The following is an 18468-nucleotide window of genomic DNA, read 5'->3' on the forward strand; positions in this document are numbered from 1 at the left end:
CCCAAAATAGAATAAAATAGATAAATAAATGATGAAGCAAAACTAAGGATACGGGTTAAGGGGAAACTAGGGGACGAACTGAGGATTTCTTTTTGTTTGTTTGTTGTTGTTTTCTGTTTTTTTCTTTTCTTTTTAAATGTGTGTCAACTGGAGAATAGACCATGGATTTGCTGTGACCTCAAAATAGAAAGCGATGCCCTAGTTCTATGTCAGGCCGACATGACCCAAGATGCTCTGAACTGGCTTTAGAATCGGGAGATTAAAAAAAAAAAAGGAAATGGAAAAGAAAGTGTAAAAAAAAATAATGAAATGAATAAAAGACAGAAATCCAGAAAACCCTTGATGAAGGTGAAGAAAAAAAAATTAAAAAAAACTGGTGACGTCACAGGTCGATAGATTTCCCCGAACGAGGCGCGCTGCCTTGTGAGATGAAAAAAAAAAAAAAAAAATCCACTTCGTGACATCTGTCCTTCCGTGTGATTAGCTCCCCTGAATAGTGCTTCCAGTCCACGTGCTGTCGGACATCCGGTGATGAGGTGCTCCGTGTCCTTCTGTGTCCTTTCGTGCCCTCAAGGCCTGACTAAACGCGCTGGAGTTATGCTGTTGGTCAGACATATGTCAAGTCAAGTCAAGATTTTATTTCATGATGGTAATAAGCAACAGTTGCTTTTTTTAAAATCTTTTTTACATCAAGCCATCAATGAAAAATAAATAAATTAATTAATTAAAATTTTAAAAGGAAAAAAAGAAAATATATAGGAGAGAGAGAGAGAGAGAGAGAGAGAGAGAGAGAGAGAGAAGCAGATGAAGAGCAACAATAACAACAAAATGCATATATATATATATATATATATATATATATAGATATATATACACACACACACACACAAGAATATTGTGATAAAGAAATACACACTTAATTTCCATTTCACATACACACACACGCACACACACACACAAACACACACACACCACTGAACACAAATTTTCGGACACAATTACACCATGCCCATCCCACCCACATGCACATGTTTCCTCATATAGTGCAAAATCCTTGCCAACACAAACAAATACAAAACATTTCACAATTAATAATAGGAATATCAGACTAACAGATCAAAATTGGTATTACTGTTGATTATTTTCAATGAGGTGATTCTTCAGATTTTTCTTCAACACGTTTTTATTTACGATACTTTTCAGAGTGAGTGGGAGATTATTCCATAAATTTCCACCAGAATACAGATTCTGGATTTGTAAAGGTTGTTTCTTGGTCTGGGTATGCAAGGCATGTGGTTGTGTCATATGCCTAATAGATGTGGTGTAGCGTATGGCTATGGATTTGTCCGAACGCAGTGACGCCTCCTTGAGAAACTGAAACTGAAACCGAATGTTTTACGCAGACTGATGGCCCGGGGGATGAGGTGAGGGGGGTGGAGGACGGGGGGAGAAGAACATGGGAAACCACTGGAGAGGAAAAAATAATCAGGAACAGAGACGGACCGAGAGATCGAAGCGAACATGGCTGTTTCTAATTACAGGTGTTAAGGGTTCTTTCCCCCTCCCTCTCTCTCTCTGTCTGTCTGTTTGTCTGTCTGTCAGTCTGCTCCCTTTTTCTGTTTTGTTTCATTCGCTGTATATTTCTCCTTCTCTGTCTGTATCTGTCATTCTTTCTCTCTCACTCTGTTTGTCTCTGTCTGTCTGTCTGTCTGTCTCTCTCTCTCTCTCTTTCTCTCCTCTTTTGTGCGTTTTCCTGACACCTTTTCATGAGGGGCAATGGCTTTTAGATTAATAAGCCATTCATTCATTCATTCATTATCTCTCTCGTTCTCTCTCTCACTCTCTCTCTTTCTCTCTCTCCCTCTCTCTCTTTCTCTTTCTTTCTCTCTCTAACTGTCTCTCTCTCTTTCTTCATTTATTCATTCGTTCATTCATGTATTCTCTCTCTCTCTCTCTCTCTCTCTATTTATTTATTAATTCAATCATTTATTCATTCTCTCTCTCATTCTCTCTCTCTCTTATCTCTATTTATTTATTCTCTCTCTCTCACTCTCTCTCTCTCTCTCTTCTCCCTCCATCTTCTCTTTGTCTCTGCATTACAGTCTGCTAGTTCTGTCCCTCTCTCTCTCTCTCAATTAAAATAACAACCCTCTCCCTCTCTCTCTCATTTAAAAGAAAAAAAACTCTCTCTCTCTCTCCTCTCTGGTGAAACCGAAACGAGCCACTGTACAACTGCCATGAATTAAACAGCTTGCGACATGCTATGCTTACATCACTCACACTGAATGACCCGCCCACGTTCAGTCACGTGGGCACCATAGACTGCTCTGTGACATTTGTGGAAGTTCTGAAATTGGGAGGGATGGGGGGGGGGGGGAGGGGGGTAGAAGAATAGCGCAGCGATAGCAGCAACAACTATAACAAAGTAGAAGAAGGCGAAGAAGAAGATGATGATGATGATGAAGAAAATGTGTTGACAGTGTGTGATTTCGTTGTCATTTTCATTTCGATTTTTTCCCAGTGTGTGTTTGTTTTGTGTGTGTGAGTGTGTGTTTGTGAGTGAGTGTGTGTATGAGTGAGTGAGTGAGTGTGTGTGTGTGTGTGTGTGTGTGTGTGTGTGTGTGTGTGTGTGTGTGTGTGTGTGTGTGTGTGTGTGTGTGTGTGTGTGTGAGTGAGAGAGAGAGGGAGAGAGAAGACTGCTTGCGTGTGATTGTGCCAGAGGGTTGACAGGTGAGGGCAATGACAAGAATTGGGGAGGGAGGAAGTATCATTCATTCATTCATTTTGCCCATCGCTCCCAGTGGAGCATAGGCCATCGACGACCTCTTGCCATCACACTCTGTTCTGGGCTGTTCTGTTCTCCAGCTGTTGCGAGGCCGGCCTCTCTTCCTCTTTCCCTGCGGGTTCCAGGTCAGGGCTTGGCGTGTGATGCTGGACACTGGCTTCCTGAGGGTGTGTCCGATCCAGCCCCACTTCCTCCGCAGTATCTGCTTGGCCACTGGTTCCTGTCCCACTCGCTCCCACATATCTTCGTTTCGGATCTTCTCCTGCCGTCGGATCTTGTAGATGCACCTCAGACAAGTGTTGAAGAATGTCTGAATCTTCTGCTGCATCGTCTGTGTTGTCCGCCATGTCTCGCATCCGTAGAGCAGAATTGACTTCACATTGGAGTTGAAGATGCGGAGTTTGGTTTTCATACTGATTGCTCCAGATGCCCAGATGTTCTTGAGCATGATGAAAGGTGTAGGGAGAAAGTATACTAACAACAATAAGACAACTGTGACAAACGTAACAATACACAGACGTGTATGTACACACTTGACACAGCGAACGGACATACCCAGCATATACGTCTCAGAAAACGTAGTATGGCTGTCTACATAGCGGGGTTAAAAACAGTAAAATCCCGTTGGTCCATACCAGTGAACGTGGGAGTTGCAGGCTACAAACACAGAAGACGAAGAAAAAAAGAAGCAGAAGTTGTCAGTTTGAAGGCGGTGTCACCGAGAACGTGCGGACAGATCCATAGCCGCTGCACCACATCTGCAGGAGATGCCTGACCTTCACATAGAAGCCTGAATTTCGCAACAAACCCAAGGCGGTGATCAGACCTGAGTTCCCGTGCTGGTCTCTGTCACCGTTTGTCACGTGCGGTGAGTTGACTTGCAGGACAAGAGATTAGGTACTCACGGGTCAGTTGGTCCTCTCTCAGCTGTGCTGGTGGCCTCTGGGGTTGTTCTGTCAGGACGTCCATCTCCGTCTGCTGATAGTTCCTGGAAAAGTTTCAGTCATTTTGCCTTGTATGTGTCTTTTTTTTACTTCTGGTATTTTCGAGTTACTTACTTTTGTTTTTTGTTTGTTTGTTTGTTTTTGTTGTTTTGTTGATTTATTATGTTTGGTTGTAGATGAATGTTTTCTGCGTACCTGTGGAAGGCTTTCAAGGCCAGCTCAGCGTGTTGGGCTTATATGTAATGGAGTGATGGCCTAGAGGTAACGCGTCCGCCAAGGAAGCGACAGAATCTGAGCGCGCTGGTTCGAATCACGGCTCAGCCGCCGATATTTTCTCCCCCTCCACTAGACCTTGAGTGGTGGTCTGGACGCTAGTCAATCGGATGAGACGATAAACCGAGGTCCTGTGTGCAGCATGCACTTAGCACACGTAAAAGAACCCACGGCAACAAAAGGGTTGTTCCTGGCAAAATTCTGTTTAAAAAATCCACTTCGATAGGAAAAACAAATAAAAAAAACTGCACGCAGGAAAAAATACTTTTAAAAAATTGGTGGCGCTGTAGTGTAGCGACGCGCTCTCCCTGGGGAGAGCAGCCCGAATTTCACACAGAGAAAAATCTGTTGTGATAAAAAAAAAAAAAGAAATACAAATACAAAAACAAAAATGTAGGTAGGGAATCTGCTCCCTTTTTGTTGTCTGTAATTAGTCAGGTGCAGTGCAGCATATATACATTGCATCAGTCCGCTCGCTTTTGACGCCTCCCTGAAATTTAAAACTGAAAACTGTGACCTGGATGCAGGTGGAAGAACGGCCGGGGTGTGGGGTGCTAACTGAAGGGGTGTTATGACAGCTCCGCTTCAAAGAGACCCATCGATTCTGTCTGGCTCTGTGAAAGGTTACTCTGCCTCACGTTTGTCAACACTGTCTGCGGTACTGTTACGTCAGAGAGAGAGCAAGGAACTTGGTTGTGGCTGCATGTATTGACAGGGCCTCCGCAGACATTTTTCAATAGTGACGACAGTGCACCTCACCCAAGGCCGCGCCAGACCAGCTGAACGTTTTGTTTACGGTGATCCAGAGAAAATAGTATATACTTCGTTGGTAAATCTTTATCCTGTCGTCTACAGTAAAATAATCAAAATTTAAAAAAAAAATAGATGAAATAACATATAATAGGAAGTGGGTTTGGAAATGCCATGCATGAATGTTAGAGAAGGAGAAGGAGAGAGGGGAAAGTGACACAGACGGAGAGGAGACAGTGATGGAGAGAAAGGGAGGGACACAGAGAGAGAAGACAGTGATGGAGAGAAAGGGAGGGACACAGAGAGAGGGAAGGCAGTGATGGAGAGAAAGGGAGGGACACAGAGAGAGGGAAGGCAGTGATGGATAGAAAGAGAGGGACACAGAGAGAGGGAAGACAGTGATGGAGAGAAAGAGAGAGACAGAGAGAGAGAGAAGGCAGTGATAGATAGAAAGAGAGGGGCACAGACACAGAGAGAAGACAGTGATGGAGAGAAAGAGAGGGACACAGACAGAGAGAGAAGACAGTGATGGAGAGAAAGAGAGGGACACAGACAGAGAGAAGACAGTGATGGAGAGAAAGAGAGGGACACAGACAGAGAGAAGACAGTGATGGAGAGAAAGAGAGGGACACAGAGAGAAGACAGTGATGGAGAGAAAGGGAGGGACACAGACAGAGAGAAGACAGTGATGGAGAGAAAGAGAGGGACACAGACAGAGAGAAGACAGTGATGGAGAGAAAGGGAGGGACACAGGCAGTGGGAAGACAGTGATGGAGAGAAAGGGAGGGACACAGGCAGTGGGAAGACAGTGATTGAGAGAAAGGGAGGGACACAGAGAGAGGGAAGACAGTGATGGAGAGAAAGGGAGGGACACAGAGAGAGGGAAGACAGTGATGGAGAGAAAGGGAGGGACACAGAGAGAGGGAAGACAGTGATGGAGAGAAAGGGAGGGACACAGAGAGAGGGAAGACAGTGATGGAGAGAAAGGGAGGGACACAGAGAGAGGGAAGGCAGTGATGGAGAGAAAGGGAGGGACACAGAGAGAGGGAAGACAGTGATGGAGAGAAAGGGAGGGACACAGAGAGAGGGAAGACAGTGATGGAGAGAAAGGGAGGGACACAAAGAGAGGGAAGACAGTGATGGAGAGAAAGGGAGGGACACAGAGAGAGGGAAGACAGTGATGGAGAGAAAGGGAGGGACACAGAGAGAGGGAAGACAGTGATGGAGAGAAAGGGAGGGACACAAAGAGAGGGAAGACAGTGATGGAGAGAAAGGGAGGGACACAGAGAGAGGGAAGACAGTGATGGAGAGAAAGGGAGGGACACAGAGAGAGGGAAGACAGTGATGGAGAGAAAGACAGAGACACACAGAGAGAGAAGACAGTGATGGAGAGAAAGGGAGGGACACAGAGAGAGGGAAGACAGTGATGGAGAGAAAGGGAGGGACACAGAGAGAGGGAAGACAGTGATGGAGAGAAAGGGAGGGACACAAAGAGAGGGAAGACAGTGATGGAGAGAAAGGGAGGGACACAGACAGAGAGAAGACAGTGATGGAGAGAAAGGGAGGGACACAGAGAGAGGGAAGACAGTGATGGAGAGAAAGACAGAGACACACAGAGAGAGAAGACAGTGATGGAGAGAAAGGGAGGGACACAGAGAGAGGGAAGGCAGTGATGTAGAGAAAGGGAGGGACACAGAGAGAGGGAAGACAGTGATGGAGAGAAAGGGAGGGACACAGAGAGAGGGAAGGCAGTGATGGAGAGAAAGGGAGGGACACAGAGAGAGGGAAGACAGTGATGGAGAGAAAGGGAGGGACACAGAGAGAGGGAAGGCAGTGATGGAGAGAAAGAGAGGGACACAGAGAGAGGGAAGGCAGTGATGGAGAGAAAGAGAGGGAGACAGACACAGAGAGAAGACAGTAATGGAGAGAAAGGGAGGGACACAGACAGAGAGAAAACAGAGATGGAGAGAAAGAGAGGGACACAGAGAGAAGACAGTGATGGAGAGAAAGGGAGGGACACAGACAGAGAGAGAAGACAGTGATGGATAGAAAGAGAGGGACACAGACAGAGAGAAGACAGTGATGGAGAGAAAGGGAGAGACACAGACAGAGAGAAGACAGTGATGGAGAGAAAGAGAGGGGGGCAGAGAGAAGACAGTGATGGAGAGAAAGAGAGGGACACAGACAGAGAGAAGACAGAGATGGAGAGAAAGGGGGGGACACAGACAGAGAGAAGACAGTGATGGAGAGAAAGGGAGGGACACAGACAGAGAGAAGACAGTGATGGAGAGAAAGGGAGGGACACAGACAGAGGGAAGACAGTGATGGAGAGAAAGAGAGGGACACAGACAGATAGAAGACAGTGATGGAGAGAAAGAGAGGGACACAGAGAGAAGACAGTGATGGAGAGAAAGGGAGGGACACAGACAGAGAGAAGACAGTGATGGAGAGAAAGAGAGGGGACACAGAGAGAAGACAGTGATGGAGAGAAAGAGAGGGACACAGAGAGAAGACAGTGATGGAGAGAAAGGGAGGGACACAGACAGAGAGAAGGCTGTGATGGAGAGAAAGGGAGGGACACAGACAGAGAGAAGACAGTGATGGAGAGAAAGGGAGGGACACAGACAGAGGGAAGACAGTGATGGAGAGAAAGAGAGGGACACAGACAGATAGAAGACAGTGATGGAGAGAAAGAGAGGGACACAGAGAGAGGGAAGACAGTGATGGAGAGAAAGGGAGGGACACAGAGAGAGGGAAGACAGTGATGGAGAGAAAGGGAGGGACACAGAGAGAGGGAAGACAGTGATGGAGAGAAAGGGAGGGACACAGAGAGAGGGAAGGCAGTGATGGAGAGAAAGGGAGGGACACAGAGAGAGGGAAGACAGTGATGGAGAGAAAGGGAGGGACACAGAGAGAGGGAAGACAGTGATGGAGAGAAAGGGAGGGACACAAAGAGAGGGAAGACAGTGATGGAGAGAAAGGGAGGGACACAGAGAGAGGGAAGACAGTGATGGAGAGAAAGGGAGGGACACAGAGAGAGGGAAGACAGTGATGGAGAGAAAGGGAGGGACACAAAGAGAGGGAAGACAGTGATGGAGAGAAAGGGAGGGACACAGAGAGAGGGAAGACAGTGATGGAGAGAAAGGGAGGGACACAGAGAGAGGGAAGACAGTGATGGAGAGAAAGACAGAGACACACAGAGAGAGAAGACAGTGATGGAGAGAAAGGGAGGGACACAGAGAGAGGGAAGACAGTGATGGAGAGAAAGGGAGGGACACAGAGAGAGGGAAGACAGTGATGGAGAGAAAGGGAGGGACACAAAGAGAGGGAAGACAGTGATGGAGAGAAAGGGAGGGACACAGACAGAGAGAAGACAGTGATGGAGAGAAAGGGAGGGACACAGAGAGAGGGAAGACAGTGATGGAGAGAAAGACAGAGACACACAGAGAGAGAAGACAGTGATGGAGAGAAAGGGAGGGACACAGAGAGAGGGAAGGCAGTGATGTAGAGAAAGGGAGGGACACAGAGAGAGGGAAGACAGTGATGGAGAGAAAGGGAGGGACACAGAGAGAGGGAAGGCAGTGATGGAGAGAAAGGGAGGGACACAGAGAGAGGGAAGACAGTGATGGAGAGAAAGGGAGGGACACAGAGAGAGGGAAGGCAGTGATGGAGAGAAAGAGAGGGACACAGAGAGAGGGAAGGCAGTGATGGAGAGAAAGAGAGGGAGACAGACACAGAGAGAAGACAGTAATGGAGAGAAAGGGAGGGACACAGACAGAGAGAAAACAGAGATGGAGAGAAAGAGAGGGACACAGAGAGAAGACAGTGATGGAGAGAAAGGGAGGGACACAGACAGAGAGAGAAGACAGTGATGGATAGAAAGAGAGGGACACAGACAGAGAGAAGACAGTGATGGAGAGAAAGGGAGAGACACAGACAGAGAGAAGACAGTGATGGAGAGAAAGAGAGGGGGGCAGAGAGAAGACAGTGATGGAGAGAAAGAGAGGGACACAGACAGAGAGAAGACAGAGATGGAGAGAAAGGGGGGGACACAGACAGAGAGAAGACAGTGATGGAGAGAAAGGGAGGGACACAGACAGAGAGAAGACAGTGATGGAGAGAAAGGGAGGGACACAGACAGAGGGAAGACAGTGATGGAGAGAAAGAGAGGGACACAGACAGATAGAAGACAGTGATGGAGAGAAAGAGAGGGACACAGAGAGAAGACAGTGATGGAGAGAAAGGGAGGGACACGGAGAGAGAGAAGACAGTGATGGAGAGAAAGGGAGGGACACAGAGAGAAGACAGTGATGGAGAGAAAGAGAGGGACACAGAGAGAAGACAGTGATGGAGAGAAAGAGAGGGACACAGACAAAGAGAAGACAGCGATGGAGAGAAAGGGAGGGAGACAGACAGAGAGAAGACAGTGATGGAAAGAAAGGGAGGGAGACAGACAACGGGAAGACAGTGATGGAGAGAAAGAGAGGGACACAGACAGATAGAAGACAGTGATGGAGAGAAAGAGAGGGACACAGAGAGAAGACAGTGATGGAGAGAAAGGGAGGGACACAGACAGAGAGAAGACAGTGATGGAGAGAAAGAGAGGGACACAGAGAGAAGACAGTGATGGAGAGAAAGGGAGGGACACAGACAGAGGGAAGACAGTGATGTAGAGAAAGAGAGGGACACAGACAGAGGGAAGACAGTGATGTAGAGAAAGAGAGGGACACAGACAGAGAGAAGACAGTGATGGAGAGAAAGAGAGGGACACAGACAGAGAGAAGACAGTGATGGAGAGAAAGGGAGGGACACAGACAGAGGGAAGACAGTGATGGAGAGAAAGAGAGGGACACACACAGAGAGAAGACAGTGATGGAGAGAATGAGAGGGACACACACAGAGAGAAGACAGTGATGGAGAGAAAGAGAGGGACACAGACAGAGAGAAGACAGTGATGGAGAGAAAGAGAGGGACACAGAGAGAAGACAGTGATGGAGAGAAAGAGAGGGACACAGAGAGAAGACAGTGATGGAGAGAAAGAGAGGGACACAGACAGAGAGAAGACAGTGATGTAGAGAAAGAGAGGGACACAGACAGAGGGAAGACAGTGATGGAGAGAAAGAGAGGGACACAGACAGAGAGAAGACAGTGATGGAGAGAAAGAGAGGGACACAGACAGAGAGAAGACAGTGATGGAGAGAAAGAGAGGGACACAGACAGAGAGAAGACAGTGATGGAGAGAAAGAGAGGGACACAGACAGAGAGAAGACAGTGATGGAGAGAAAGAGATGGACACAGACAGAGAGAAGACAGTGATGGAGAGAAAGAGAGGAACACAGAGGGAAGACAGTGATGGAGAGAAAGAGAGGGACACAGACAGAGGGAAGACAGTGATGGAGAGAAAGAGAGGGACACAGACAGAGAGAAGACAGTGATGGAGAGAAAGAGAGGGACACAGACAGAGAGAAGACAGTGATGGAGAGAAAGAGAGGGACACAGACAGAGAGAAGACAGTGATGGAGAGAAAGAGAGGAACACAGAGGGAAGACAGTGATGGAGAGAAAGGGAGGGACACAGACAGAGAGAAGACAGTGATGGAGAGAAAGAGAGGAACACAGAGAGAAGACAGAGATGGAGAGAAAGAGAGGGACACAGACAGAGAGAAGACAGTGATGGAGAGAAAGGGAGGGACACAGAGAGAGAGAAGACAGAGATGGAGAGAAAGGGAGGGACACAGAGACAGAGAGAAGACAGTGATGGAGAGAAAGAGAGGGACACAGACAGAGAGAAGACAGAGATGGAGAGAAAGGGAGGGACACAGACAGAGAGAAGACAGTGATGGAGAGAAAGAGAGGGACACAGACAGAGAGAAGACAGTGATGGAGAGAAAGAGAGGGACACAGAGAGAGAGAAGACAGTGATGTAGAGAAAGAGAGGGACACAGAGCGATGACAGTGATGGAGAGAAAGAGATGGACACAGACAGAGAGAAGACAGAGATGGAGAGAAAGAGAGGGACACATAGAGAAGACAGTGATGGAGAGAAAGAGAGGGACACAGACAGAGAGAAGACAGTGATGGAGAGAAAGAGAGGGACACACACAGAGAGAAGACAGAGATGGAGAGAAAGAGAGGGACACAGAGAGAAGACAGTGATGGAGAGAAAGAGAGGGACACAGACAGAGAGAAGACAGAGATGGAGAGAAAGAGAGGGACACAGACAGAGAGAAGACAGCGATGGAGAGAAAGAGAGGGAGACAGACAAAGGGAAGACAGTGATAGAGAGAAAGAAAGGGGGACAGAGAGAAGACAGTGATGGAAAGACAGAGAGGAGACAAACACGGAGACGGGAGGTAGGCGGAGAGCAATGGACACTTTCAGGAATGTATTGTGGTGGACGTTCTGTTCTGTAACGAAGCATTTGAAATAAGTGGAAAGAAAATCTCGTGTTTGAACAGTTTGAGGCACGCAGTCAAGCCTCTTGGAACTGAAATGATACATATGTATCACAGGTCTGGACAAGGGTTGCAGGGAGCTGGGGGGTGGGAGGGGGGAGACCAGAGATGGAGGTATCAACATGGGAGGAGGGGGACAAGACAAGACAAGACAAGACGGGACAGGGCATGTTTAGTTCAAGAGGAGAGAGTGGAAACGATTGAGAAGGCACAAGAGGAGCGTGAGGGAGGGTGAGGGAGGAAGGGAGGGGGAAGGGGGGCGGAGGAAGGCGGAGACTGGTGAGACAGACTGTAATGAAGATGAACGGGGTCAGACAAAAAAAAAAGAAAAAGAAAAAAAGACCAACAGACAGGACAGAGAGAGAAAGACACATCTCCAGTAGGCCACAGGACATCCACAAGGCCCCAGCCGCCCCCCTCCTCCATCCTCCTCCACCCCGTCCACCATTCACCTCCTCCTTTCCCCTTTCCTCTGTTCTAATGACCCCCCACCCCCACCCCCACACCCCCTCCCCTCTTTTTGCTCTCGTAAATTCGTGGTTCTTGTCTTTCTTTTCGCCTTCGCTCTCGTGAATCTTGGACTGGAAATAGTGAATTTATCGTTGTTGTTGTTGTTGTCTGTCTGTCTGTCTGTTTGGTAGATCGAACGTTGCTGTGGCGAGGAATCCTGACTGAGGGAGGTAGCGAGCGACTATGTGAGACTGCTGCTGATTGGGAAAAATATATATATAAAAATTAAAAATTAAAAAAAAAACACTGTCAGAAAGCACAGTTCATACACGGACATTAGACCCCACGCTTCGGTCATGGGTAAAGTACGTTGTATTGTATTGTATTGTATTGCCTTGCCTTGCCTTGCCTTGTAATGTATTGTTCTTTATCAGAACATTGTGTGAACTTCGGGCTGCTGTCACCCCATCATTCTCCATAAAGGCTGAGTCAGCGTGTTCCCCGGAGTGCAGATTTTGGGTGTGTACTTTCGAGGCCCTTCAGGCGTGTGGTGGTGCCACGGACGGACCTTGACAGGTTGGTACCACAGGCAGGGAGAAAGGGGGAAGGAAAGATAACCGTTTTGTAATGCATTCTACAGACTTTCGCAGTCTCTTCCGACACTCTTGTTTCTCATCACTAGTATTGGTTTTCTTTTGGTTCTTGAATATTTTGTAATAGTATCTGTTCCCTGACCCCTTCATGACGCGCCATGGCCTGATGAATAAACCATTCGCATTCTCTCTCTCTCCCTAACACACACACACACACACACACACACACACACACACACACACACACACACACACACACACACACACACACACACAGAGAGAGAGAGAGAGAAATAGATAGCTAGATAGAGAGGAGAGAGAGAGAGAGTCTTTTCTGCCCTGAAGGAGCTGTTGATGTGGTAACTTATTGATTGTAATAATCTGATTTAGTACTTGGTGACTGGATCTCTCTCTCTCTCTCTCTCTCTCTCTCTCTCTCTCTCTCTCTCAGTATATATATAAATGTATATATATCTGGCGTCCCCCCAAAAAAGTGAACCTCTTTTTGACTAGTATTAGAGAAACCGAATTCATTGCAAATTTACACACAGTAACCTTAGGGTATCATCAACAAGTCTGCAAAATATCTAAAAATTCTGACGCAAATTACAGATATATATATGTGTGTGTATATATATATATATATATATATATATATATATGTGTGTGTGTGTGTGTGTGTGTGTGTGTGTGTGTGTGTGTGTGTGTGTGTATTGGAGGGGTTGTTTTTTGGTACAATTTATTATCAACAATCGATATGTTGAACAATGTGAAACAAAAATTTAAGAAGTATCCAGGCTCCATCTCCACGCTGATAACGCAGGATGAAACTCAGTGATAGAATGATATCCTTTTTTTTCTTTTCTTTTTTAAATCAAGCTGAAATCACCACACAAGTTGGACATGAATAGTCACAGAATCTTGGGCCTTTTTTTTTTTAATCATTGATATTCTTGATGTTCTGTGAAGATGACGATGTTAAGAAAGGTGGAAAGTCGTTCAACGTGAGAGCAGGAGACAAGGTGATGTTTCTTTCGTTTCATAGAAAATAGTAAATGACAGGAGGAATAGCCGAGTGCAGGCTGCAGCACTGGAATTTCAGCCTGAGGGTCCTGGGATCGATTCCCGGCTGCTCCTGGTGGGTTGAAGGTGACGACCTCTCCGTTTGTTTTTTTCCAGGTCACTAGGTGTGCATGCCAGGGAGCGAAACACACGATTTTTGTGTGCTCCCTTCTGATTGGTCGGACTGGAGAGTCGGAAGTTGGGATGAGGAGTCAACGAATCGACTTCACTTCCTGGTTTGAGAGAGAGAGAGAGAGAGAGAGATGCGGGCATGAAATTTGTAGACAGAATGCTGTAGGGTGAAAGTTGGATGAATGTCTCTAAAATTTGAAGTGCCAGACTGTTGAGCTCCAGCGACCCTCCTTGTGATTTCGTTTACTGTCCTTGATCGGAATTGGTAGCAGAAGGTGTGAGCCTGGGTATGTGTTCCATTTTTATATGGAACAGAAATCTTACCCGTGACAGTGCAGACCCCTCGAACTGAAACCCCTTTGGACGTATGCACCCGTAGAACATGAAATTCGCACGGCGGCGTTAAAGATCCTAAGATAAGGTGAGATAAGATAGGAATAACTTCATCATCTCATAAGAGAACTTGCATCAAGTGCCGCGGCAAAACAAACATAGACAATCACTCAACACAAAACATTAAACATGATTTGATTTTTTTTAACTCTCTCCATACGAACGGCGAAAGAGACGACGTTAACAGCGTTTCACCCCAATTACCACCATCAAAATATTGCAAGCGGAAGGCTCTTATACTGAAGAGCTGAACGTTGACAAAGAATACCACAATTCTGACGACGGAAGCTAAAGGTTGGGTCATTCAGACACCCACTGGACATCCGAGGGGTCTGTGTAGAGGAGAAGAGAGGACTGGCCGTACTGAGTGAGTTAAAAGAAGAATCGATAAAACATACAAGACATTCATATAAAAAGTGTTGCAAATATTCACTTAAAATGCTATGATTAATCATAATTGTAAACACGTTGAAAGATACCAAGGTTAATATTGCATGTGTTGTATTGCACATGAGATAAGAATAACTTTACTTATTTGTTATTTTGTTATCCTGTTATCCATGTCAGTGTCAGGTGGATTATGGAAACATGAACATACCCAGCATGCACAACCCCGGAAATGGTGTATGGCTGCTTAAATGACGAGGTAAATGGCCACACAAATAAAAACCCACACGTCAATACAAAAATTTTCATGAACGTCGGAGTTGCTGCCCACGAACGGTGACATGTTTTTTTTGGAGCGACAGGAGAAGGGGAGCAATCATGGATGAACTAATACGTTGTATATCAAGCTGCGGTGGTTACCCTTGGTTCAGTGTGGGTGACTGAACACGATGTGGAGACTGTTCATGTCATGACAACCGTCAGTGAGCTGAAGGATCTGAAGCTGTGCTTTCAATCTGTGTGTGTGTGTGTGTGTATGTGTGTGTGCGTGTTTGCGCGCGCGCACGTGCACATGTGTGTGTGTGTTTGTGTGTGTGTGTATGCTGTTCCGTGCGAAAACTAAGGGGCAACTACCATTTCGTTTCCAATGCAATTCAGGGTTGGATCATCTCTCTCTCTCTCTCTCTCTCTCTCTCTCTCTCTCTCTCTCTCTCTCTCTCTCTCTCTCCGAGCCAAACAAAGCTGATCTGACTGGTGCTATGCGTTCAAGTTCTTAAGTTTAAACTGCCGGCGTGAAGCATACCACCTCCGATGGCTGTCTCCTTCGCTGGTTACATAAAGCAGACTGGCACCAGATCAGCTCTGTCATACTGAAGGTAACGGCGCCTGGTGGGTAAATTGTGGAGATTTTTCCAATCTCCCAGGTCAACATATATGCAGACCTGCTTGTGCCTAAACTGGCCCCCTTCAGTCGTCGGTCCGGGTGTATACGCAAGCAGACCGGCTGACGATCTGACTTGAAAACGTACGTGAAAGATCCTGTTATCCATCTCAGCGTTCGGGGGGTTATGGAAACTGAAGAACATACCCAGCACACCTCCGAAAACGCAGTATGGCTGCCTACATGGCGGGGTAAAAACAGTCACACACGTCAGAAAAAGCCCACTCACGTATATACGAGTGAAAGTGGGAGCAAGTTACAGCCCACGAACGAAGAAGAATACCGAGGGCTGTTGGAGTGAAGGACATATCCCCGTCCTGGGTGCAATGAGGAAAATCGGAGGAAAGTGTCTTTCCAAAGGATACAACACCATACTGAAACGGGGCCTCAAACACGAGGTGTGCGATCCTATTCGGATCTTGCGCTTTCCTCAAGAAGGACAACTGTTGTAAAACTATGGCTTATCGTGTTTGAAGATTATCTCCTTTAGAACGCTCCGATCCAGAAACGTGCACGAACTTCACTGCGAAAAGATGGAAACCACCGTGTCCCAGGTTTGAGAGAAGACTGCTCGATTTCATGTCACTGTAATTGGTAATTTTGAAATAATAATGATAATAATTCAAAGGCAACGTTCACGTTTAGCCAAGCCAGTTGCTCAGTTATAGCAGCTGACAACCGTGAGATGGCCCAGAATGGTGTGCACTGGCACTGACGTCATTTTTGCGCTTTCCCGCCATAAGTGTTCACACTAGCCACCAGCCATCTCCAGCCATCTATTTTTCCTCCTTTCTCTTCTCGAATGGCTTGTCCAAAGGACATAACTCTTCAGTGATACTGCCAGCGTGAGCCCCAATAATAGTCGTTCCTTCCCTCTCGTTCGAGCAGCGAACGAGCAGCTGTGTCAGGCTAACTGAAGTGACGAGGTGTTGCTGTGTCAGGCTGACTGAAATGAGGTGTTGCTGTGTCAGGCTGACTGAAGTGACGAGGTGTTGCTGTGTCAGGCTGATGGCACTGGACTGGCTGGGCTTTGTGTGAACATAATTATAGCCTTATAAATAAGTTGCGATTCCGGATCACGATCGTCACATTTCCATGCTCCACCATGAGACTTTAGTTAAAGACGTGAACTTGATTCAGTTGTACAGAAACACGCGCACGCATGCACTGGCACACATTGATACACACACGCGCGCGTGCGCACGTACACACACACACACACACACACACACACACACACACACACACACGGTGGTTCTCCCAGCGCCTGTCCTGGTGTTTTTGTTTATTGTGTTTGTTTGTTTTTCTGTTCAAGTTCCATTGATGTAGTGTCTGTCTAGCTGTTGTCTCATTAATGGACTTCTTCAGTCTTTTCTTTGCTGGACTTAAGTGTTCGGAGTCACGTCTGCACAAACTGAATCCAAAGCGCTGGCTGGACCTCGAGCCCACAGTGTCAAACTGTGCACGGACGTCTATAAGAAACGCGGAAGAGGAAACAGATCCGAGAGAGGAGCCAGAGTTCATAGGAGCGGTTTTATTATCCGGCCTGTTGTCCGTCATTTCAAAGAGGCGCGTACTACTAACACATTTTATGTGTAACATTAAATCGAATTCATTTGTATGTCTGAGCTTTGTTAAGTAAAACGACACAACTTTTTTACAAACTGAAATGAAAAGGACAGTTCCATCGGGACATTCAGTTCGAATAGTAAATCTGCCGTGTGAAAAAAAAGTTCATGATTTGTACATATGTGACAGTTTTAAGCGAAATACAGTGCATGAAAGAAACATATGTGTATTGCAGATTATAGATAATAAATTTATGTGAGACTATGACTGAATTCACTTGCCAGTCTGGATGAAAGCAATCCCTATTTCTCTCCTTGAAAAGCTGCCGGAAAACCTTCCACATAGCCAATCCTATGAGCGTCTCAAACACTTGAATGAAACATGTCCGTGTCAAAGTTTCGTAAATCTGTCTTTGGGTATCTACTACGATCCATTTGTACAGGTTTCGATCCATCTGTACAGGTCTAATCAGAATTGACTGCGTGTCAAATACAGCGTTGCAACACCACCATAGTGAAGTGGAAACTGAACACAGGCACAACCCACTCACAGTCGGCATCAAAATGCTGCCCGGCTCGACCGCGTTTTGAGGAATGGATCGAACTCCTGAACTGACAATAACATTTTGCAGATTCATGCTGTGTAGTCTGAAGGGGAACTCCTTCCATCTGTCAGGGGAATTATTGAATGGGAACTGACGTGCATTCTTCGACCCTCCTCGGCCGAGAGCAGTTTGACCTTACGGCAGAATGCCAACACGTCATTAACCATCGTTAAGCATCTGAACCTCATACAGAAAATTGAAAACGGAATGGGAAGCCCAGAGTGGCATAAGGCAATGCGCAACTTTCAGATTAAAAAACCCACATGGTCATACTGCCCGGGACATGCAGGTGTTAAGGGAAATGAGCGAGCTGACAGACTTACTGGTAACGCAACACCAACGAGCGGCCTACATCTAGGAAAATCGGAAATCCTCAGAAAAGTCAAAGAATATCAAAAAGAACAGGTACAAGGCCATCACACCATCGATCGCCTCAAAGAAATAAAAGCAGAGAGAGGGAGTGGCCGTAAGTCTAACATGAAAGGTAGAGCACGATGCTTTGCAAATCAAACAAATATCGGCATCATTTCCAAACCAACATTGCGCAAATTTCTTCAAAACGGAACAGAGTCTCTGTGGGCTTTTCCAAATACAATAGACTGAGCAACACACTAGACGCCACGTTCTTGGCATCAGAGATCTTTTCCCATCCCTCTTGCGGCCAACAGTGGCAGCCCCTGTGCGTGTGTGTATGTGTGTGTTTGTGTGCATGTGTGGGTCTGTATTTTTGAGTGCGTTTGTGCATGCGCGAGAGTGTAAGTGTACACAAGTGTCAGTAGAGTTCTGTGCACGTCTGTGTGTGTGTGTGTGTGTGTGTGTGTGCGTGTGTGTGAGGGGGAGGTGGGGGTGCGGGGGGAGGTGGGGTAGAGGATGAGGTATGTGAGTGTATGCATGCCTACACTGTGGGAGCAACAGGATATTGGAACATATATATGTGTGTGTGCTTGTACAAGTAAGTGTTCATCTCTGTGTGTGTGTGTGTGTGTGTGTGTGTGTGCCGTGGAAGCTGCGATACGTAGACTAGAAATGAGTGTGTGGAGGAGGGGGGTAGAGGAGGTGCAGGGTAATGTGTGGTGTGTGTGTGTATGTTGGAGCTCATGTACGTTTATATGTATTTAACTGTGCTTTCATA

The sequence above is a fragment of the Babylonia areolata genome, chromosome 4 (assembly GCF_041734735.1).
Source record: "Babylonia areolata isolate BAREFJ2019XMU chromosome 4, ASM4173473v1, whole genome shotgun sequence".
Taxonomy (NCBI): Eukaryota; Metazoa; Mollusca; class Gastropoda; order Neogastropoda; family Buccinidae; genus Babylonia; species Babylonia areolata.